The following is a 23,637-nucleotide window of genomic DNA, read 5'->3' as shown; positions in this document are numbered from 1 at the left end:
CCACCTTAGCTTAATTTTTACCCATCCATTCTGGAGTGGGCGGGGTCTTAATTAGGGCTTATTTTAGGGGTAGGGCTTATATTAGGCACACATGTAAAAATCAAACTAGGGCTTACTTTCAGGGAAGGTCATATTTTCAGGAAAACAGGGTACTTATCTGTCACTCTTTCTTTGACATTATTTCCATTGACAAGAATGTGTTGACATCCCACTGAATCTTCCAGTCCCACTTCCAGGCTCTGGTCAGCTTGCTGTCCTCTATGGGCCATTAGCTGCAGGCCCCAAACACTCAGTTAGTTTCAATGGCTACACAGCCCGACGGCTTGCATTAAACACATGGCCTATTTCTCATTGTGTACTGTAAGAATCATTCAATTGACTGCAAAGTGACTCATTCGTTCCTTTGATTTATCATCCAGTTCCTGGCTGTGCTTTTCACTGTTTTGCATGTGGGACCAACCAGGGAAGCTTGTCTTGGGGGGATCCAGATCACCCCAGTCAAACCAATAGAGGTCAATTGAATTGCTCCCAGATTAGTGTCTTGATCCATCTGAGCTCAGCTGAAAGAGGGAGGGAGGGAGGGAGGGAGGAAGGAAGGAAGGAAGGAAGGAAGGAAGGAAGGAAGGAAAGAAAGAAAGAAGGAAGGAAGAATGAGAGGAGGAAGGAAGGAAGGAAGGAAAAATGCAAGGAGGGAGGAAGGAAAGATAAGAGGGAGGGAGGGAAGGAGGGAGGGAGGAGAGGAGGAAGGAAGGAAAAATGCAAGGAGGGAGGAAGGAAAGATAATAGGGAGAGAAGGAAGGAGGGAGGGAGGAGAGGAGGAAGGAAGGAAGGAAAGATGTGAGGAGGGAGGAAGGAAAGATAAGAGGGAGGGAGGGAAGGAGGGAGGGAGGAGAGGAGGAAGGAAGGAAGGAAAGATGCGAGGAGGGAGGAAGGAAAGATAAGAGGGAGGGAGGGAAGGAGGAAGGAAGGAAGGAAGGAAGGAAAGGCAGGCAGGCAGGCATTAGTAAAACCACAGTTGGAATATTGCGTTGCCACAATAGAAAAAAGATATTGACATTCTGGAAAGAGAAGACCAACGAAGATGAATAGAGGCTTGGAGGATAAAACATACAAAGAACAGTTGCCGGAACTGCGTTTGTCTAGTTTAATGAAAAAGGAGGACTAGGGGCAACATGAAGGTAGCCTTCCAATACTTGAGGAGCTGCCCCATGGAAGAGGGCGTCCACCTGTTCTGCAAAGCTTTTGAAGGCAGGATAAGAAGCAGCAGGTGAAAAGAAACCAAGGAGCGAAGTAACCTGGAACAAAGGAGGAATTTCCTGACAGTTAGAACAATTAATCCGTGAAACAGAAGTTGTGGCTGCTCCATTACTGGAGGTTTTCAAGAAGAGATTTGACAACCATTTGTCTGGAATGGGGTAGGGGGGTGGACTAGTTCCTTCCAACTCTGTAATTCTGTTAAGAAAGGAAGGAATGATGAGAAAAGAAAGGAAGGAAAGAAAGAAGGAAGGAAGGAAAGAAAGAAGGAAGGAAGGAAGGAAGGAAGGAAGGAAGGAAGGAAGGAAGGAAGGAAGGAAGGAAGGAAGGAAGGAAGGAAGGAAGGAAGGAAGGAAAAAAGAAAAGGAGGAAAGAAGGAAGGAAGGGAAGACCTTGAGTACTGCACCACACCTAGAGCATTGCATCCAGTTTTGGTCACCACACTAAAAAAGAGATGTTGAGACTCTAGAAAAAGTGCAGAGAAGAGCAACCAGGAGGAATAGGGGACTGGAGAGTAAGACATATGAAGAACAGTTGCAGGAACTGGGCATGGCTAGTCTAGTGAAGAGAAGGACCAGGGGAGACATGATAGCGGTCTTCCAATATTTGAGGGGCTGCCACAGGGAGGAGGAAGGGGTCAAACTATTTTCTAAAGCGCCTGAAGGCCAGACAAGGAATAATGGATGGAAACTGATCAAGGAGAGATTCAACCTGGAAATAAGGAGAAACTTTCTTACAATGAGAACAATCAACCAGTGGAACAGAAGTTGCCTTCAGAAGCTGTGGGAGCTTCACTACTTGAGACTTTCAAGAAGAGACTGGACTGCCATCTGTCAGATGTAGGATCTCCCACTTGGGCGGGGGGGCAGGGTTGGACTAGATGACCTACAAGGTCCTTTCCAACTCTGATTATCTGTTAAATCTGAAGAAGGAAGGAGTAGCAAGCTAACAATGTGAATGATTAGAAATAATCGATTGGAAAAGAAAACCTGGCAAACAAGCAGCAATAAAAGTAGCTGAAGATTTGCAAAGGCAAATCTCGATCCACCAGCCTTCTTGAGATTTTCGTGAGGGTCGAAAGGGCAACAAGGGATCATTTCTTCCCAGTCTTACTAATGTTAGCACCCAGGCTCCATGCCAAGGTAGTAGAAGAAGTTGGCTCCTTGGCCAACACTTAGGCAATGGGGATAGAGGAAGCGAAGGAACATATGGTTGCCATTAAACAGAGCTCCCTGGGCAAAACCAAGTGTGGAAATTTTGACGCTCCCGGATACTGATGTTTGCTAGAGGACTGATGGAACTGACTTCATGTTGCTCCAGGTTTCCAGTAGCTCTCCCGTTGGTCTCGAGGTTGATCAAACGGTTTCTACAACACTATTGACATTGGCCTCCTAGCAACCCACGAGGTCCTACACTCCGAGGAGATGCCAAGGGTTCCGGCAAGGTGTTCCTTCTGGAGGAACGTTTTCAAAGGAAGGTTTGGAAGCAGAACCTGGACATTTTCCAGGCTTGGCTTGCTTGTCAACAGCAACACAATCGAGATCTACTTCCTAGCAACCCATGAGGTTCCTCCTTACACCCAGAGGAGATCCCATGGCTTTCTTCAAACGTCCCGGCAAGATGTTCCTTCCGGAGGAACATTTCAAATGGGCGTTTGGAAGCAGAACGTGGACGTCTTCTGGGCCTGCCTTGCTTGTCAGCAGAACTCCCACAATGGCTTAACCCGGGGGTGAGATTCTACCAGTTCGCACCTATTCGCTAGAACCGGTTGTTAACCTTCTAAGCAGTTCGGATAACCAGTTGTTAGAAGAAATTATTGGCCTAATCCTGTAAGGAAGGCAGGAAGGAAACATTCTGGTGTTGCTTACAGAAACTGCCTCTCCGTTAACCCTTATTATATTCTTGGCAGGACTAGATTCCCTGTCTCTGGAACTTCTCTGGAGTTTTTTCCCCCCTCCTTTGCTGGTACTTTGCTTGTGCAGAGTGACCATTCAAAGTTACAATGGCACTGAAAAAAGTGACTTATGACCATTTTTCTACACTTACGACTGTTGCAGCATCCCCACAGTCATGAGAGGCCAGGCTAGGAGATACGTGCCTCGATGTGAGTGATATTGAGTTGGCCACACCCAGCCAATAACATGACCACCAAGCCACGCCCACCCAGTCAGATGACCACCAAGCCACGCCCACCAACTAAGCCAGGCCCACAGAACCAGTTGTTAAAATTTTTGAATCCCACCCCTGCCTTAACCACAATATTGCCCAACCCACGTTTGCCTTCGGTCTAGCTCTATTTTAGCAAGCAGCCTTGCTTGTTCTCTCCAAGCTCCTGTCTTGTGAGAGAAGCCCTCCCTGGCCAGGCTCGGCCTCCAGCCCCTCCCTTAGGCTGGCGAGGGAGCTCCAGAACATTTTTTTGGTGGAACCTCATTTCCTGGACCTTGGAATTTTTGCCAGACCCATGCCAAACCGTTCTTTCCCACCAGAACCCCTGTCAGAGAAGCCTCTCCAAGGCGCAGAGCTACTGCATCCAACTTGTGTGTTTTTAATCATGGACAAACAAGAAGTTGTTGTGTGGGAATTGGCTGCCTCTCCTGACACATCTCTTTCTCCAGATTCTTCCCAGTAACACGACCCTCCCCAGATGATCCCGGAGATGCCAAACAAGGACCTTCCTACTAGCCTCTGAGTGACTCCATATTGACAGCGAGCTGTGGAAATGGGAGGTCCATGAAAAGTTCGCTCCGGGATGTTGATGGAGATGAACAGGAAATAGGACCAGGCCACGGAGGTTCATGGTGGAATAACTCCATCAGGTGCCAAGACAAAGGAAGATGAAGGGCCCATCCTGCACAAATTTATGGGTGAAAGAAGGAAGATTTACTGGCATCCACGTTTCATCAGCTGGATTCATGCCTTCCTTTTCTTATTGTGTTTCTGAATGGTTCCCTAATGAAACACACATGGCATTTAATGCTCTCTTCCAAATTCTGATCCATCTTCCCCACGCCACATCTGTCCAAATGGAAGCCTGAAAGGAGAGCAGGAAAGGACGGAATGGAGGAAAGAGAGAGAGAAGGGAGAGAGAGAGAAAATCTTAAAAAAGAAAGAGAAAGAAAAAAAGAGTGAGAGGAAAAAAAGGGCAGAGATAAGGGAGAGAAAGAGAAAGAGAGAAAAAGAATGCGAGAGAGAGAGAGAGAGAAAGAGCAAACGAATTAAAGGAAAAAATAAAGAGAGAAAGCAAAGAAAGGGTGAGAGAAAAAAGAAAGAGAGAGAGAAAGAGGAAGAAAGAGAGAGAGAAAAAGAAAGAGAGAGAGAAAGGAAGGAAGGAAGGAAGGAAGGAAGGAAGGAAAAGAAAGAAAAAGAAAGAAAGAAAGAAAGAAAGAAAGAAAGAAAGAAAGAAAGAAAGAAAGAAAGAAAGAAAGAAAGAAAGAAAGAAAGAAGGGCAGGAGATGTATCAAAAACAGAAGGGAGGAGAAAATTGATCCAAAGTGAGGCTGAGTGAAGCCAGAAAAAGACGGGACTCTCATTGTTACCAAATCAATTCTGCACCACTTAAAAGCATCTGGAATGTGTCGAGATGGACGAAAGGTTGTGAAACTGATTTCAGACATGAGTGATGTTACCTTTTCAAAGGTCTCTACACAAATCCATGTGTAGAGACCAGTAAATCTGCCCTTTCAGTTTCCCTCATGTTTCTTATTTTTGTGATATGATTGCAAACTTGGTGTATCAAACATACCTGTAAGGTGTTTTTTTTTTGTTTTTTTCAACAACAAAAAAACCTTTATACATTACATGTCTCTGGAGATTCTCCATTATCCAGGACATGGTTGAGCCAAAGGTGCATTTTTTTTTTCAAAAGGCAACTGGACTTCGTTTTTCCTTTGTACATTAAAATATAGGCATTTTGGTGTATACAGCACTGACAAAAGCAAATATAAAACATAAGCAACAGCTTAAGGAACCAAACTAGACTTACAACAATGACAACAGAACAATATTATGCCAATTTTTTCTCTAATATACCTTTTAAAATTATGACTAGGAAATATTGTTGGAAATTCAGAAAGCTTTGAATTTTTAATCAAGTCTCACGTTGGGTTCGTTCTAGTGGTTGTGTATTGTGTTCCGAGCTCCATGCATGATATTGCCCTCAGAAGGCCTAACCATTCATTGATGACGTGGACCAGTTGGGTCATGAAACATCTGCAAGGAAACCACCAAGCTCAGAGAGCACCAAGGAATCCCACAGTCGTCGTCCTCCTCCTCCTCCTCCTTCTCCTCCTCCTCCTCCTCCTCTTCTCCTTCTCCTTTGATTCTTCTTTGATTCTTCTTCTGATTCTTCTCCTTGTTGTTCTTGTTCTTGTTCTTCTTCCTCCTCCTCCTCCTCCTCCGCTTCCTCTTCTCCTTCTCCTTTGATTCTTCTTCTGATTCTTCTTGTTCTTCTTCCTCTTCCTCTTCCTCCTCCTCCTCCTCCTCCTCCACTTCTCCTTCTCCTTTGATTCTTCTTTGATTCTTCTTCTGATTCTTCTTCTTGTTGTTCTTGTTCTTCTTCCTCCTCCTCCTCTTCCTCCTCCTCTTCCTCTTCTCCTTTGATTCTTCTTCTGATTCTTCTCCTTGTTGTTCTTGTTCTTCTTCCTCTTCCTCTTCCTCCTCCTCCACTTCTCCTTCTCCTTTGATTCTTCTTTGATTCTTCTTCTGATTCTTCTTCTTGTTGTTCTTGTTCTTCTTCCTTCTCCTCCTCTTCCTCCTCCTCTTCCTCTTCTCCTTTGATTCTTCTTCTGATTCTTCTCCTTGTTGTTCTTGTTCTTCTTCCTCTTCCTCCTCCTCCTCTTCTTCTTCTGATTCTTCTTCTTGTTGTTGTTGTTTTTCTCTTCCTCCTCCTCCTCCTCCTCCTCCTCCTCCTCCTCCTCCTCCTCCTCCTCCTCCTCCTCCTCCTCCTCCTCCTCCTCCCATCAGAACTAAATTCAGCAGTCCATGTGCATTTAAAAAACAAGGGCCCCTCTTTAGAAGACAGCAAAGTCCACATTTTGGACAGAGAGGACCGCTAGTTTGAAAGAGGGGCCCAAGAGGCCATCTATGTCCAAATTGAACAGCCCTCTCTCAACAGAGGGGGGAAGGATATGACATCATCTATCTCCAGTCTACAGCAAGGTCCTTTCAGCGGTTCCAAGAAGGCTCCACACCCATTTGCACTGCTCTGGTGACCCTGAAGACACAGATAAAATCTCCAAGTGGCTTCCACAACCCTCCAAAAGGATGCAAATGACCAGCTCTCTGCAAGGAGCATAAATCCTTCCATTGCCACCATCCAGGCAGAGGTGAAGAAGCTTCTGAGATGACAAGGGGAACGTCTTCAAAGAAAAACCAGAAAGTCCAGTTTCCTCCTGAGAAGAAAAGCACCTTTTGGACATGTGATGGCAACAGAATTCAAAATCTAACCCACACCGAATTCAGGCTGGGATCTTTTTATATCTCTTCCTAAAACCGATGGAAAACAATTGCAGGAATTAGATATGTCTAATTTAGTGAAAAGGACTAGGGGGGTGACATGAAAGCAGTCTTCCAATATTTGAGGAGCTGCCCCAAAGAAGAGGGGGTCAACCTATTCTCCAAAGCCCCCTGAGAAGCAACGGATGGAAACGAATCAAGGAGAGCACCAACTTAGAATTAAGGAGAAATTTCCTAACAGTGAGAGCAATTAACCAGTGGAACAGCTTGCCACCAGAAGTTGCGGGTGCTTCAAGACCGGAGGTATTCAAGAAGACAGTGGACAACCATTTGTCTGAAATGATATAGGTCTCCTGCTTGAGCAGGGGGTTGGACTAGATGACCTCCAAAGTTATTCTATTGCTCTTCCAAATGCTTCATAAGGAACCTATCCAGAGATTAATTACAATAGAGAGTACTTCTTTTCAGACCCCCATTTTTCAAGAACACAGAAAATTATTCTGCGTTGCTACTTTTCTTTAGAGCTGCAACTGTTGTGTCTGTTTTTATGAAAAATATCAAGGGACAAGCTTCAATGTAGCCTTTTAGCTTGTTGTGATTGTACAATTACTGCTTTTTAATTTCTTTTTAATCAATTTCTGGATTTGTCTTTTGAATTCTGAGGTGCTGTAAGGGAGTTTGGGGAACTATGAAGGAGAAATAAGCCTATCCAATGGGAAAAAAAAAAGTATACTATTTAGAAAATTAATTAATAAGGCACTGAGGCTATAAAATTGCTAAATTGCTAAAAGGCAAATATCAGAACTGAAGACTTTCAAAGTATTTAAACTAGAAATTCTTTATGTGCCCTGGACGCAATAAATCCTTTTAAATGTTGATGAAAAAATAAAACCTAATCTAAAAATAAAACTTAAGGAAATTAAAATAAATAACAAGGATGTGGAAATATCTCTTCTTGAAGATCAGAGATACACTGGCCAGTTTCAGCTGCATTACGAACATCAAAAGTAAAAATATTTCCTCTTTTTTGAAGCCGGATTGAAGCTCAGTATCCAAACTGGAGCTCATCCACTTTGATGAACGTTGCAACAGCTTCATTTCAACTATTTCAAGCTGACCAGACTAATCCAGGCAAATTTATTCCTTGCAGTTGAATTCATACAGGACAACTGCAGACAGACATCCATTAAAAGAGGCCAATAAATATTATAAAAATACGCATGTCACAATTTTAATGTCGGGTATATATCTATAAATGCCTCCACCCAGCCTAAAGATTGGTTTATCAAGCCTTCCACTGGGTAAGGCGATTTCCCTGATAAGATTTAACTTTGACTCCTTTCTTGAGAAAGTTGAGTATTCTCATAATGTGTCCAAAGTAGAATAATTTGAGCCTGGTCATTTGTGCCTCCAGTGAAAACCATGGATTGATTTGTCCGACAATCCATGTCTTTGTTTTCCTGGCTGTCCATGATGTTCTCAGGAATCTTAGTAAGGCCACACCTGGAATTTCTGCATCTAGTTTTGGTCTCCACATTACAAAAAAAAGATGTTGAGACTTTAGAAAAAGTGCAAAGAAGAGCTACCAGGACGATTCAAGGTCTAGAGATTAAAACTTACGAAGAATGGTTGCAGAATTTGGGTTTGGATAGTTTAGTTCAGGAGTTGCCAACCTTTCGGACATCAGGGACCACCAAACTCATCATTTTAAATCCCGGCAAACCAGAGACCCTGGGAAAATCCCCCCAAAAAGTTTGCAGGAAAATTCCCCACTCTGTTTTCCTACTGATCAATCATTTTTTATTTGGGGTCGCATGATACAGTCTCCAGCTCCATTCTCAGGGAGAAAGAGAGACTTTTGGCTTCATGCAAGGAAAGCAGCAGAAGCAGCGGAAGTCTTTCTTTCTCTCCCCCAAACTCCACCAGAAATGAATCTTTGTGAGACTTGTCATGCTAGTGCAGCCTCTTGGAGCAGGAGGCCTTGCAGGGTCCCAAAAACTCATTTCTGGTGGAGTTTGGGGGAGAGAAAGGAAGACTTTTGCTGCTTTCCTTGCGTGCAGCCAAAAGCAGAAGAAGAAAGAAGTGGAAAGAAGCAGCCCGGTGGCCAGGTGAGGCAAGTGGGGTGCGTGGGGCAAGTTCCCCCCCTCCGCCCTTTTCCCCCCTCCCCTCACTACCTCGTGTTGTTTGCAATGCAATCAATGCAAACCTTGTGTTCCTGCGGGCCATGTGGGCGGTGCAGCCTTGCGTTACTGCACACTGGATTAATTGCTTTGGGGTGTGTGTGACATTTCTCTGCAGACCACCAAAATTTTCTCATGGACCACCAGTGGTCCCTGGCCCACTGGTTGGCAACCACTGGTTTAATGACACTGGAGGTTTTTAAGAAGAGACTGGACAACATTTGTCCTGAATAGTGTAGGGAAGTGGTGGCTAACCTTTTTGGGCTCCTGTGCCAAAAATTGTACATGAGATTGCATGCTCGCGCTCGAGTGCCAGCACCCAGAAGGCAATGCACGCTCTCCCATATCCTTACCTGCACTGCACCTCACAGCTGATTTACAGCTAGTTTGAGGCCTTTTTCAGCCTCCCAGAGGCTTGAGGAAGGCTTCTGCAGGCTTTGCAGGCTGAAAACTAGCCCCGTTTCATCACTTCTGGTATTTTCGGAAAAACAGGAAGTGATGAAATTGGCCTAGTTTTCATCCTGCAGAAGCCTGCAGAAGCCTTCCTCAAGCCTCTGGGAGGCCACAAAGGCCTCAAACCGGCCAAAAATCAGCTGTGAGGCACACACATGCGCAGTGTGGTAAGTTTGCCTGCAGGTCATGTGCCGGGAAAAACGACTCTGCATGCCACCTGTGGCACGCGTGCCATAGGTTCATCATCATGGGTATAGGGTCTTCTGCTTGAGCAGGGGTTGGACTAGAAGACCTCCAAGGTCCCTTCTATCTCTGTTATTTTGTATTCCATATATTATTCTGTAAGTTCAGAAGACAAGACTGGTGTGACGTGATAGCAGTCTTCCAGTAGTTGAGAGGCTGCCATAAAGGGGAGAGGTGAACCTATTCTCTTGTTTACCAAAGCATCTGAAGGCAGAACAAGAAGCAAAGGATGGAAACTAACCAAGGAGAGAAGCAACCTGGAATGGAGAAGCTTCCTATCAGTGAGAATAGTTATCCGATGGAACAACTTGCCACCAGAAGTTGTGGGTGCTCCAACACTGGAGGTTTTTAAGAGACTGGACAGCTACTTATCTGAAATAGGATAAGTTTCCCTGCTTGATCTGGACTAGAAGACTTCCAAAGTCCCTTCCAGGTTCTATTCTATTCTATTCTATTCTATTCTATTCTATTCTATTCCATTCTATTCTATTCCATTCCATTCCATTCTATTCTATATTTCAATTCTTATTCTATTTCTATTTCTATTCTATATCTATTCTATTCTATTCTATTCTATTCTATTCTATATTTCAGTTCTGTTCTATTCTATTCTATATTTCAATTCTATTTCTATTCTATTCTATTCTATTCTATTCTATTCTATTCTATTCTATTCTATTCTATTCTATTCTATTCTATTCTATTCCATTCTATTCTATATTTCAATTCTATTCTATTTCTATTCTATTTCTATTTTTATTCTATTTCTATTCTTTATCTATTCTATTCTATTCTATTCTATTCTATTCTATTCTATTCTATACTATTCTATACTATTCTATTCTGTACATTTAGTTACTTAGCATAATCAATAAATATGGAAAACTTTAACTTTAACTTTAATCCTGTGATGATTGCACATGCCCAGTTCATCCATTCCGTGTTTTATTTTTCCTCTATTTTTTGTTCTTGTTTATCCTTTTCCTTTTCTTAAAAATGCTCAATCAACATGTAATGCAAGAAATGCTCCGATCATCCCGCCTGGTCTTGGCTGCCCTCTGGAAACCCCGGATCTCCATTCCTGGGCATTTCCCTCTGAGCCAGCTCCCGAGGTCCTCTGTTCTTTGGCCACAAATGCTCATTAACAGATAATTTATGCCCGGGAACTGGAGGAGGAGATTACTAAGGGCATTCAATCAAGCAACCTCAATTAAAGGGGAGGAAATAACGAACCTCTCCGAGCCAGGAAAGTCTTGGCGAAAGAAAATAAGTCTAATAAGTCTGAACTGAGGTCAGCCCATCTGCAGACGTTGTGGTGCTCTTCAGAATAACAAGTGAGGTCATCTAGCCTCCTCCTCCTCCAGGGACCCTCCCATCACATCAGTTCAGGATAGGAGAGTCCCCGAAAGACCCCAAACTGGGTTTTCTGTCATACTCAAGCCACTCAGCAGAAGGACCCTTGAAGTCGAATTCATTTCTGGGAGAAAATAAGGATAGAAGAGAACCGACAGAAAGGAATATTGACAGCCAGGGTTGAACGGTGGGGTCCTTGATGCTCTCTGAGCTTGAGGGTTTCCTTGCAGACATTTCATTACCCAACTAGGTAGTATCGTCAGTGCTAGAAAGGAGTGGGGTTTGCTCTCTGTATATATACAAATGACTTGCTGTCAGTGTTGCTTGGAATGTCCCTGATGGTTCAACACCCCAATAAGCAGAGATTAAAACCAAGATTAGTCAGGTCTTGGTCTCAAGTGGCCTTGCTGACAATTTTTGTCAGGAATCCTAGAATCATAGTGCCGGAAGGGTCACGGACGATCTTCTAATCCAAACCTTTACTCAAGGCAGGAGATCTTATTCCATCCTTGGAAAACCGCCTATCCAGTCTCTTCTTTAAAAACCTCCAGTGATGGAGTCCACCCACCTCTCAAGCAGGAGATCCTATACCAGAGATGGCGAACCTATGGCATGCGTGCCAAAGGTGGCACACGGAGCCACTTGTGCTGGCATGCGAGCTGCAGGCAAACTTACCTCACTGCGCAGGCGCGTGCCTCACAGCTGATTTTCGGCTGGTTTGAGGCCTTTTTCGCCCTCCCAGAGGCTTGAGGAAGGCTTCCGCAGGCTTTGCAGGCCGAAAACTAGGCCCGTTTCATCACTTCCTGTTTTTTGGGAAATACCGGAAGTGACAAAGACAAGCCTAGTTTTCGGCCTGCAAAGCCTGCAGAAGCCTTCCTCAAGCCTCTGGGAGTCCGAAAAAGGCCTCAAGCTGGCCAAAAATCAACTGTGAGGTGCAGTGCAGGTAAGGGGGCGGCATGGGTGGGTGGGGATTGTGTGCGCATGCGTAGGGGGCATGGGGGCGTGCATTGCCTTCTAGGTGCTGCCACGCGAGCACGAGAATGCAAGCACACGTACAATTTTTGGCACAGGAGCCCCAAAAGGTTAGCCGCCACTGACCTATTCCATTCCAGACAAATGGCTGTCCAGTCTCGTCTTAAAAACCTCCAGTGAAGACTGCTATCATGTCACCTCTAGACTTTATTTTCTCTAGACTGGCCATACCAATTCCTGCAACCCTTCTTCGTACATTTTAGCCTCCAGGCCTTATAGAATGAATGATCTAGAAGGGACCTTAGAGGTCTTCTAGTCCAGCCCCCTGCTCAAGCAGGAGCACCTATAATATTTCAGATAAGTGTATGTATTTTGTTGTGGTTATTCACGGAGTCGTGATTGACCCATTGCAACCCCACGGACAACGTTCCTCCAGGCCTTCCTGTCCCCACACCATCTTCTGGAGTCCATTTAAGCTCAGGCTGACCACTTCAGTGACTCCCTCCAGCCACCTCCTTCTCCGCCGTCCCCTTCTTCTTCTATTGCCTTCAACCGTTCCCAGCATTAAGGAGTCCTTCCTTCTCATGAGGTGGCCACACCATTTGACTGTAAGTGACTGTATAGACTCTTCTTAAAAACATCCAGGGATGGAGCATCCACAACTTCTGGTGGCAAGCCATTCCCCTGGTTAATTCTTACCATGAGGAAGTAACAGTGAGAACAATCAAGCAACGGAACAGAAGTTGCCTTCGGAGCTTGCGGGCACAGTGGTGAGATTCAATTTTTTTTTTTACTACCGGTTCTGTGGGCGTGGCTTGGTGGGCGTGGCAGGGGAAGGATATACTGCAAAATCCCCCTTCCCTCCCCACCCTACTAACCTGCTTTCCAGCTCCGTTCTCCTGTGCAGGGCAACCAAAGAAGACCCAGCCAATCAGCTGGGACTCAATGGGAGGCAGAGAAGAGATCGGGGTTGACGGGGCCAGTCCGAGGCGGGATTGGCCGGTTCTCCGAACTACTCAAACTTTCCACTACCGGTTCTCTAGAACTGGTCAGAACCGGCCGAATACCATCTCTGTTGTGGGAACGTCATCACTTGAGACTTTCAAGAAGAGATTGGACAGCCATTTGTCAGGAATGACGTAGGGTCTCCCGCTTGGATGGGGGGGTTGGACTAGATGACCTACAAGGTCCCTTCCAGCTCCATCTATACGTTTCTCCTTCTCGGGGAGGCCCACGTGGACTCCCCCCGAGCAAGGCCTTGCCAAAGCAGTAGCCGGCCTTCCCTCTTTCCTCGAATCATTAGCCCCATCCCTTCGGCTTATCAGGGGCTGCTGCAAAGCCTGGAGCCTCGCCCGGAGCTGCTGATCTGGCAGCCCACGGTGGTTCTCTCTCTCTCTCCCCCTCCCCAAATAACTTCAATTGCTTCCAACTCAGCTCCTCCTTCTCAATCACACTCAGATGAGGGATCCCCCGTGGAGGCTTCTCTCACCTCACCTTTCCTTTGCTCGGGAAAAACGGCCTGCCAAAGTGCAGGATGCCGGAGTCGTCCCTGATTTTGGCAGGGTGGGGAGGCACCAAGACCCACGCGGACTTGCCAAGCCGAACGGACACAAATCTTTCCATCCCCTGCAGAAACGCAACAGCGGGAGGAGAGGAAGCACAGTCCCATTCCAGCCACACCTTGGCGAGCCCCTTTCCTGGCAGTGACTTTGGCCGGCTTGCCTTGAATCCCAGCCCCCTTCCTCCCCGCCCCCCCCTCCGGGCCTGTAATTTTATACAGCGCTTTCTTATGTCTGAGGAGTGGTAGACAGGTTGGCCCCCTTCCCAAAGCTGTTGAGAGCCCCTTCCGCAAATCTCTGCATCTTTTACAAGGCACTTTTCAACTTGATGGACAAGTAGAACTCTTGAAAAACTAGCAGCTTCCAAGGAAGGTTGTCCCTCAGAAAGGAATAAGAGCGGAATAACGGAGTTGGAAGGGACCTGAGAGGTCTTCTAGCCCAACCTCCTGCTTAGGCAGGAAATCCTATCGCATTTCGGACAAACGGTTATCCCATCTCTTCTTTAAAACGTCCAGTGTTGAATTATAGTTATCTCGTTAAAGTATGAATTTATAAAATTATAGACAAATGATTTCTTAGTGATGATATTAAGTTATGCAATTATTGATTGATAATATTGAGTTATTATGTAATATAATTATATTAGCGTTTAGGAAATGGATGCACACAAAAAAAGTGGTAAACCAACCGATACACTGTTTGTCAATATATGAAGAAGGATGATGTTTTTATGTTTTATGTTGTATGTCTTATGTTGTTTTGTTTGTTGTTAAAATAAAAAACTTAAAAAAAACACAAACTTCCAGCGTTAGAGCATTCACAATTTCTGGTGGCAAGTTGTTCCACTGGTTAAATGTTCTCAGCATCAGGAAGTTCCAGGTTGCCTCTCTCCTTGATTAGTTTCCCTCCATTGCTTCTTGTCCTGCCCTAAGAGAATTTTTCTAGCTCAGGGTGGATCTGTGTGGGTCCTTGGTCAGGAGTGCAAATTCTCCCGGTTCAGCCCGGTTCAGCCAAACTGGTATCTCTGAGGATCATCTGTGAGTGAACCAGTTTGCTTCGACAATCGGCTGCTGAGCCCTCCCGCTTACCCTGGCTCTGTTCCGATCCTTATTCCCTGCTTTTCAACCTCAGCTGCTTCGCGTGGCACAGCCGATTGCCCCGTGCCAGCTGTTTTACACACAGGGCTTGCCGTAGAAGCGGAGTTGCAAATACTGCGCCTGCACAAAGCGCGTGTTTGGGGCGCACGGGCTCAAAGCATGCGCTCACACCGAACCGGTAGGAAACATTTTGGAAACCCACCACTGTCCTTGCTGCTCTCTGAGCGTGGTGGGTTTTGTTTGTTTGTTTTTTCTTGCAGAACTTTCATTATCCAACTAGGTAACATTATCAGGTCTAGAAGGAAGTGGGGTTTGCAGAATGGAGGAGGAGGAGGAGGAGGACTGTGGGGTCCTTGATGGTCTCTGTGCTTGGTTGTTTTCTTGTTGATTTTTCATTATCCAAGTTAGTACACACATCAGTGTTAGAAGGGAGTGGGGTTTGCAGAATGGAGGAGGAGTGTGGGATCCTTTGTGGTCTCTGAACTTGATTGTTTTCTTGCATACATGTAATGACCCAACTGGGGAACATCATCAGTGCTAGAAGGGTTTGCGAGGAGGAAGAGGAGGAAGAGAAGAAGAAAGAAGGAGGAGGAGGAGAAAGAGGAGGAGGAAGAGGAGGAGGAGGAGGAGGAGAAGGAAGAGAAGGAGGAGGAGGAGAGGAGGGAGAGGAGGAGGAGGAAGAGGAAGAGAAGAAGAAAGGAGGAAGCGGAGGAAGAGGAGGAAGAGAAGAAGAAAGAAGGAGGAGGAGGAAGAAGAGGAGGAGGAGGAGAAGGAAGAGAAGGAGGAGAAGGAAGAGAAGGAGGAGGAGGAGAGGAGGGAGAGGAGGAGGAAGAAGAGGAAGAGAAGAAGAAAGGAGGAAGCGGAGGAGGAGGAGGAAGAGGAGGAGGAAGAAGAGGTTTCTCCTTACGTCCAGGTTGAATCTCTCCTTGTTCAGTTTCCATCCATTAGTCCTTGTCTGACCTTCGGGTGACTAGCCAAGCCCAGTTCCTGCAACCATTCTTCATATGTTTTAACCTCCAGTCTCCTCATCATCCTAGTTGTTCTTCTCTAACATTTTTTCTAGAGTCTCAACATCTTTTTTATAGTGTGGTGACCAAAACTGGATGCAGTACTCTAGGTGTGGTCTTACTAAGGCTTTATAGAGCGGTATTAGTACCTCTCTTGATCTCAATTGTATCCCTCTGTTAATGCAACTTAGAATTGCATTGGCTTTTTTTTGGCTGCTGCACACGGCTGGCTCATATTTAGCTGGTTGTCCACTAAGACTCCAAAATTCCTCTCACAGTTCCTGCTATTGAGCCTGGTTTCACCCAGTCTATATGGGTGCTTTGGGTTTTTCTTGCCTAAGTGTAGGACTTTTCTTTTCTCTACGCTGAATTTCATTTTGTTAGATATGGCCCAGTGTTCTAGTCTGTCTTGGGTGTTAGCTATTCCTGCCCGCTTAGTGTCATCCGCAAATTATAAGTTATTTATAGTCCACAGAGAATCTGGGACTGACCATAAGAGTGAGAAAAGAGGCCTTAGGATCACCCAGCAAAGCCAGTCTTCCCAGCCAAGGCAGTGATGTTTCTAGCATGAATCTTGGTCCCCTTCCTTTCTCACTTTCTCTCCTTGAAAATCCTTCTTCATCTTGCCTTGTCCTTCTGACCCCTCCACCAGCCCAGTGACCCCCCCCCACACACTATTTCAAAGCCAAACCTTTCCATCTCTTTCCCCTGATTTTGTTCTGAAGAAACCTCAAAAAAAATCTACTTTTTTCCACCTTGAAAAGGAATGACTTGGAAAGCAGCCGAGCGCTAGAAAAAATGCTTGAAAAAGTTCCCGGTTTCAGAACATAATTTGTTTCCATCCTTTGGCTTAGAAGAAGAAGAAGAAGAAGAAGGAGAAGGAGAAGAAGGAGAAGGAGAAGGAGAAGGAGAAGGAGAAGAAGAAGAAGAAGAAGAAGAAGAAGAAGAAGAAGAAGAAGAAGAAGAAGAAGAAGAAGAAGAAGAAGAAGAAGAAGAAGAAGAAGAGGAGGAGGAGGAGGAGGAGGAGGAGGAGGAGGAGGAGGAGGAGGAGGAGGAGGAGGAGGAGGAGAGGAAGAAGAAGAAGAAGAAGAAGAAGAAGAAGAAGAAGAAGAAGAAGAAGAAGAAGAAGAAGAGGAGGAGAGGAGGAGGAGGAGGAGGAGGAGGAGGAGGAGGAGGAGGAGGAGAAGAAGAAGAAGAAGAAGAGGAGGAGGAGGAGGAGGAGGAGGAGAGGAGGAGGAGGAGGAGGGAGGAGGAGGAGGAGGAGGAGGAGGAGAAGAAGAAGAAGAAGAAGAAGAAGAAGAAGAAGAAGAAGAAGAAGAAGAAGAAGAAGAAGAAGAGGAGGAGGAGGAGGAGGAGGAGGAGGAGGAGGAGGAGGAGAGGAGGAGGAGGAGGAGGAGGGAGAGGAAGAGAGGAAGAAAAAGAAGAAGAAGAAGAAGAAGAAGAAGAAGAAGAAGAAGAAGAAGAAGAAGAAGAAGAAGAAGAAGAAGAAGAAGAAGAAGAAGAAGAAGAAGAAGAAGAAGAAGAAGAAGAAGAAGAAGAAGAAGAAACAACTCTGAAAAGTTCCTTCCAAACTATTTCCTGGTGCCTCCATGTCTCATGAACTAAATCCCAGGAGCAAATCAGAGCCAAGTCTTGGTGCCACCAAGATAGTTTGGATTAAAAAACGTACTTTTTCAGCGCCTTCTTTGGCTTTCGGGCGATTGCTGTCCATGCTTGTGCTGGTTGGGAAGACTCTGGAGCATTGCCACGTACCTAGGTCACTTCCAACACTTGACTTCCAACCCTCCTTCAGCCCCTGTTCCTCTCCTCTCCAAATCCCTTTACCCTGAAAAATAAAATGCACGAGTGTACGTCCGTTTTGTTTTCATTAAAAAAAACCCCACCTGCCTCTAAAAGGACTTTTCCACCTGGAGGTGTTTCTTCGAAATGGGTCTTAACAGCACCCAGCTGAGCATTTTTTCCCCGAAAAGCATCACTCTGTGAAACATTTTTTTTTCTTCTGCAAGGAGAAATAGGTCAAAGCAAGGCCTCTTCCCCTGCTGGTTTGGAAAACTGCTTCGGTGTTCAGCATGATATCAACATTTTCTTTCTTGCGGTAGGGGTTACAATAGTGTGGTCCATTAAGGAAGGGGCTGGACGAAGAGTCTGGCATTCTGGCTTCATCCACAGAAGCTCCGAAGGCTTTGGACCAATGCCTCCTTGGTGGGATCTTTGTTGCCCTCTGAGCTTTGTTATTTTGTTCTGGACGTCTCATTACCCAACTAGCTAATGCCATCAGTGCTAGAAGGGAGTACAGTTCGCTCTCATTTTATATGGCTTGCCCTCTCAGTGTTGTTGGGAATATTATTTGCTTCTTGGTGGTTCCTTGATTAGGCTGTTGTTTACCGTTAGGCTGCAGGTAAGCCACTTGTAGGTAAACTGAAAGCAACCATTCTAGTGCTGATGATGCTACCTGGTCAGGTGATGAAATGCCTGAAAGAAACAAAACCAGCTCAAAGAGCACCAAGGACCCCACAGTCCTTCCTCCTCCTCCTCCTCCTCTCCATAAACCCCATTCCCTTCTAGCACTGATGATGTTACCTAGTTGGGTCATGAAATGTCTGCAAGAAAACCATCATTCAGAGAGCACCAAGGAGCTCACAATCCTCCTCCTCCTCCTCCTCCTCCTCCTCCTCCTCCTCCTCCTCCTCCTCCTCCTCCTCCTCCTCCTCCTCCCCCTCCTCCTCCTCCTCCTCCTCCTCTCCATAAACCCCATTCTCTTCTAGCACTGATGATGTTACCTAGTTGGGTCATGAAATGTCTGCAAGAAAACCATCGTTCAGAGAGCACCAAGGAGCTCACAATTCCCCTCCTCCTCCTCCTCCTCCTCCTCCTCCTCCTCCTCCCTCTCCTCCTCCTCCATCTCCATGCAATCCCCTCCCTTCTAGTCCTGATGATGTTACCTATTTGGGTCATGAAACGTCTGCAAGACAACCACCCAGTTCAGAGAGACTCAAACTCAACCCTGAGCTACAAATAGCCTCTTCCACTGGTCTCCATCTCTCTTTCGCCACCTAGCCCTACTTGACAGGGGCCTATTTTCAGAAGGAAATGGGGAGGCAGGAATACAGCATGAGTTTCCTTGTGGAAGGAAAGTGAGATATGACTCTAAGAAATCATTAAAGTAAAACTGCCCTTTGTGTTGAAAAGGTGCCTCTCCAGATGGACCTGGGTGGTCCCTCCATCAAATCTACAGGTGGATCTCAATCGACGCCACCCTGCTCTGGATTCTCGGCTGGTCCCAATCTATACTTCTTGCTCTGTTTTTTTCCAAGGTCCCCGATGGTGAAGAGAGGAGCTGGCTTGACGCCCCCAGTCAGCGGGTGGTATTCAGCCGGTTTGGACCGGTTCAGACGAACCGGATGTTAAATTTACATCCGGTTCACTGAACCGGTAGTTAAACCAACCAGCTGGCCCTGCCCACCCCGACCTTCCCCTCCCAGGAGTCTCCACACGGCTCATTTTGGATGGAGGGAAGTGCTGGGTTGGCACGGAGGCTCCGGGAGGGGTGAAAAAATGGGCCAAACCGGAAGTTCCGGAAGTCCAGAAACGGGCCTGTTTCCAGCTTTCGGAGGCCCTCCGGAGGCTGTTATCGCCCTCCCAGAGGCCTGAGGGAAGCCTCTGGGCCCCGAGGAAGGCGAAAAACAGCCGAACCAGAAATTCCAGTAGGCCACGTCCACCGTGGTTATGCCCATCCAGCAACCAGGCAGCGAACCAGTTGCTGGGATTTTTGAATCTCGCCCCTGGCCCCAGTCCAGAGGAAAGGAAAGAGACGGTTCATGGAGAGAGAGAGAGAGAGACAAAGAGAGAGAGAGAGAGAGAGAGGGAGGGAGGGAGGGAGAGAGAAAGAGAGAGAACAGGGTGTGCCCATCTTCTCTTTAAAAGAACCCAGAAAATGGCCCAAATTCCTGTCCACCGGCGGCCATCCTCCTTTGAGAAAGCATTCTGGGACAAACCCGAAAGTTAAATTTACATTTTTTTTTAAAAAAAATATTTTTCATTTAAATCTGATTATCATTTCGGGTCGGTAAGACGATCGCTCCCAAGCCTTGGATTTCCTCATTTGATCCTCCCGTCGATTAAAACTCCTCGTGTGCAAACTCGCATTCCAGAGAAGGAACGTTTTTTACCAGCAGCCTCCCTCTCTCTTCCAAAACTGGCTGATGCAGGAAGTTTCCCCTTCTGGAAAAGTCGCAAAGCACCCCTGGATCGGCCCTTATCTGAAGAAGGAGGCAGGAGAAAAGGCGGGTGGGTGGGTGGGTGGGTTAGGGGCTCCCTTCCGTATCCCATTCCTGGCTCCAAGTTGCCCTAGGAAAGGAACATTAAACTATGCCAGCAATGTCCCCTGAATCCGAGGCCATCCAAACGTCGAGGAACAGGTCAAGCCTTTAAGCCATCCGATTCCAGATCTTGTCAGACAGGCGGCCTGTCTTCCTGCCTCCCGGCTTTTCGAGCCGTCCTTGAAAAATTAAGTCTTTGAACTGGGACGCTTTGTTCCTCGGATCCTTGCAAAAACTCAGGAGACGAGGAAGAGAAGCTGGCTTACACAGGTAGCCTTCGACGTACGACTACAGTGCAAGCCCCAGATTTCCATTGCTAAGCTGTTAAGTGAATTTTTCCCCGTTGTACGACCTTCCTTGCCATGGTTGTTGAGCGAATCACTGCAGTTTTTTCCCCAGGCCACCTGTCTGGCCAACTTGCAAGATGGATTTTTCTCGCCATGGGAGATGGATACATCCGAACGAGACTGTGTTGTTTCTCCATATCATATAATACAAATGTAATTTTGTATTTATTTCGTCATGTTTATCTGGAGACTAAAACATACGATGAACACTCGCAGGAACCAGGCACGTCTAGTCTAGTGTAGTGAAGAGTCTCATGGGCTGGGCTAGTCTAGTGAAGAGAAGGACCAGGGGAGACAGGATAGCATCTCCCAATATTTGAGGGGCTGCCACAGAGAGGAGGAAGGGGTCCTAGGTTCGGTTCTCCCCATTTCTTGTTTTCCCAATTTGTCATATTTCCATATTCATTTTTTTAAAAGTCAGCACAAAACTCTTATATGTTCACTTTCCCTAATGTATACACTTTTTGCAATACTTTCACTAGCAAGATGTGCTTGACAAACAAACACACCTACAGGAACTGGGCCTGGCTAGTCGAGTGAAGAGAAGGACCAGGGGAGACAGGAGAGCAGTCTTCCAATATTTGAGGGGCTGCCACAGAGAGAAGAAAGGGGGTCAAGCTATTCTCCAAAGCACACGTAGGCCAGACATGGAATAATGGATGGAAACTGAACAGGGAGAGATTCAACCTGGAAATCAGGAGGGATTTTCTGACATTGAGAACAATCCACCAATGGAAGTTGCCTTCAGACGTTGTGGGAGCTCCATCACTGGAAGAAGAGACTGGATTTCCAACTGTCAGAAATGGTGTAGGGTCTCCTGCTTGGGCAAGGGGTTGGACTAGATGACCTACCAGGTCCCTTCCCACTTGGGGCTTCCCTCCAGAAGATATTCTGTGTGTGAATGTGGAGAAGAGGAACCCATCTCACACCTGCCGTGGTGCCTATGATGTCCTTCAACAGGTATGGAGGAAGGAGACCTCAGGCTGAGGAACGAGAATCCTGTCCGCATGTCAAAATATAATTTACTTTTAATCCTACTTATTTTACATACTTTTGACACCCGCTATGACCTATTTTGTACTCATTTTGCCTGTTTGGAGTCCGTGAACACCAGCCGGCATAGACCCAGTTCTCGACCCACCAGAGCTGGGCTTCAAAAAATTTAACCAAGGGTTCTTGGCCCAGTTGCTGGGTGGGCGTGGCCATGGTGGGTGTGGCCTAGTCAGCCTCCTGCACCATGGCCGGGGGAGGGGGGAGTGTTTTTGTCCTCTCTTGGCTCCGGAGGCTTTCCTCGAACCTCCGGGAGACCAAAAATAGCCTCCCTGGACTCCGGAGGCTCCCTGGAAGCTGGAAATGGTCCTTCTTTCTGGCCTTCCTGAACTTCCTCGAGCCCCTATGTGCGCCCTGCACTTACCTGCATCCAAAACGGGCCATGTGGGGACTCCTGGGAGGGGCGGGGCAAGGTGGGTGGGGGCCAGCCAGGAATGGAATTTGGGGGGCTCTCCAAACCATGCAGAAACCTAGCAAGGGGCTCCCCCGAACCCCTGCGAACCCCCCAGCAGCCCTCCTCGGATAGCCTGGATGGATCCATGCCACAACGGGCTCTAGCGGGACATAATCAACTCCCGAATTGGGATCCGGAAGCAAATTGATAACAAATGCAGCTCCCACATCAGTGGTGTTATATAAAAGGATAAGAAGAAAACAATAGAGCTTGGGAAGGGACCTTGGAGGTCTTCTAGTCCAACCCCCTGCCAGAGCAGAAGATGCTATATACCATTTCAGATAAATGGACATCCAATCTCTTTTCTTGAAAGCCTCCAGACTGAGCACCTGCCACTTCTGAAGGCAAACTGTTCCACGGATAAATTGTCTTCGCTGTTAGGAAATTTCTCCTTAATTCCAGGTTTGCTGTTCCATATTAGCAGGCTTGAAACCCTGCGTTCCTATTGGTCCAGAATTGCCGGATCGTGATTGGCTGGCTTGAACGTTCCTGATTGGCTCATACAGGATTTGCCGCGATTGGCTGAAACCAAGCGCGGCAAACTTAAAGAGTTGTCATTGGCTGCCTAGCCGCGGCCAGCTCTATAAGAAGAGCTGCCGTGCGCTAGGGCTCTCCGTCTCAGAATCTATCTGTAAAATAAAGAGCTGTTGTTCACTACTCAAGTCTCGTCTATTCATGGGACCCACCGACCATACGTAACATTTGCCTCTCTCCTTGAGTAGTTTACATCCATTGCTTCCTGTCTTGCCTTCTTGGTGCTTTGGAGAATAAGTGACCCACTCTTCTTTGTGGCAGCCCCCGCCCCAAATAGTGTGAGACTGCTATCATGTTACTCCAGTCCTTCTTTTCTCTAGACTAGCCATGCTCAGTTCCTGCACCCGTTCTTCCTAGGATGACTCAGTCCCAGCAACAATTTTGGTTTAACCTACACCTGTCACATGTCACCTTGGGGTGTGTGTCTCCAAAACTGTCCATACCATTGAATTCTGCACCAGGTGTGGCTTCTGAATACTCCATAGTAGAGTAGTCCCATGGAGCAGTGGCACCAAACCTTTTTTGTCCCACGGCCCAGTACCGGCATCACAAAATGATCCACGGACCGGTACCAGCATCAGTACACACGACCAAGGCAAGGCGAGCCGAGCAAATGGCCAGCCAGCCATCCCCCGCTTCTCCCTGGCACCTTCAACTCCTCCTTTGTACCTTCTCGTGGTCGATGGGCTTTTTGGGCTCTTTCTTAATCTCCTCCTAACGCGAGACTCCACTACCATCGGGAAGGCTCTTCGTTCGAAGCCGCCCGACCCTCGACGAAACTAAGGCGCGAGGATTCCTCCAGCACCCAAACGCCGCTTTCTAACCAACGACTGACAAGCTCACCTGGAAGCACTTTCTCAAGCACCGCCGAAACAAGATGGCGGCGCCCACTTCTTTGCAGCCCGGTAAAAAATGATCCCTGGACCGGTACCGGTCCAGGGCCTGGTGGTTGGGGACCACTACCGTGGAGAGTGCATTGCAGTAATGCAACATAAAGATAACCAGGTCATGAGGGATTGAGTGCATTCAAGTTCACCCACATGGCTTGTGTCTGGGATATAAACTCCACTCGTCATTGAGTTGCCAAGTTTGGGACACTTGATTTAGTAGCTCATTCTGGCAAGACTCTGTCTATAGGTATAGAGCAATAACGACAGTCAGTTTTGGGCCCGGCATTTACCTTCTGGCCCGCTCCTTGGAATCTTTGTAGGTCTTGGAAAAGGGATGGGCTTCTTGGCCCACCATGGAGGCCCTTCCCTGGGAGAAAAAGAGGGCATCTTCTACAGGATTCCAGCACTGGAATTGTGAGAAAGTTCTTCTGGTTCCGTGGAAGGAAAATCCCTGGGATTGAGGGGGTTGCG

Source organism: Pseudonaja textilis, chromosome 6 (assembly GCF_049901715.1).
Source record: "Pseudonaja textilis isolate UNSWEBS1 chromosome 6, rPseTex1.2, whole genome shotgun sequence".
Lineage (NCBI taxonomy): Eukaryota > Metazoa > Chordata > Lepidosauria > Squamata > Elapidae > Pseudonaja > Pseudonaja textilis.
This window is presented reverse-complemented; position numbering follows the sequence as displayed.